The sequence below is a fragment of the Corythoichthys intestinalis genome, unplaced genomic scaffold (genome assembly GCF_030265065.1).
Source record: "Corythoichthys intestinalis isolate RoL2023-P3 unplaced genomic scaffold, ASM3026506v1 HiC_scaffold_50, whole genome shotgun sequence".
NCBI classification, from domain to species: Eukaryota; Metazoa; Chordata; class Actinopteri; order Syngnathiformes; family Syngnathidae; genus Corythoichthys; species Corythoichthys intestinalis.
Window position 1 is genome coordinate 84,550 of NW_026651619.1, and position 451 is coordinate 85,000.

Genomic DNA, 451 nt, shown 5'->3' on the forward strand with positions numbered 1-451 from the left:
CGCCCAAGCTGCTCTCACGCCCCTGGTAGGCTGACCGGCCTTCCGCCATCGCCCAAGCTGCTCTCACGCCCCTGGTAGGCCGACCGGCCACACAGCCCAAAGTGGCTTCCACCTCGGCCTTCTGCTAGAGCCCAAGCGGCTTCCACGCCGGCCTTCTGCCATCGCCCAAGCTGCTCTCACGCCCCTGGTAGGCTGACCGGCCACAGCCCAAAGTGGCTTCCACCTCGGCCTTCTGCTAGAGCCCAAGCGGCTTCCACGCCGGCCTTCTGCCATCGCCCAAGCTGCTCTCACGCCCCTGGTAGGCTGACCGGCCACAGCCCAAAGTGGCTTCCACCTCGGCCTTCTGCTAGAGCCCAAGCGGCTTCCACGCCGGCCTTCTGCCATCGCCCAAGCTGCTCTCACGCCCCTGGTAGGCTGACCGGCCACAGCCCAAAGTGGCTTCCACCTCGGC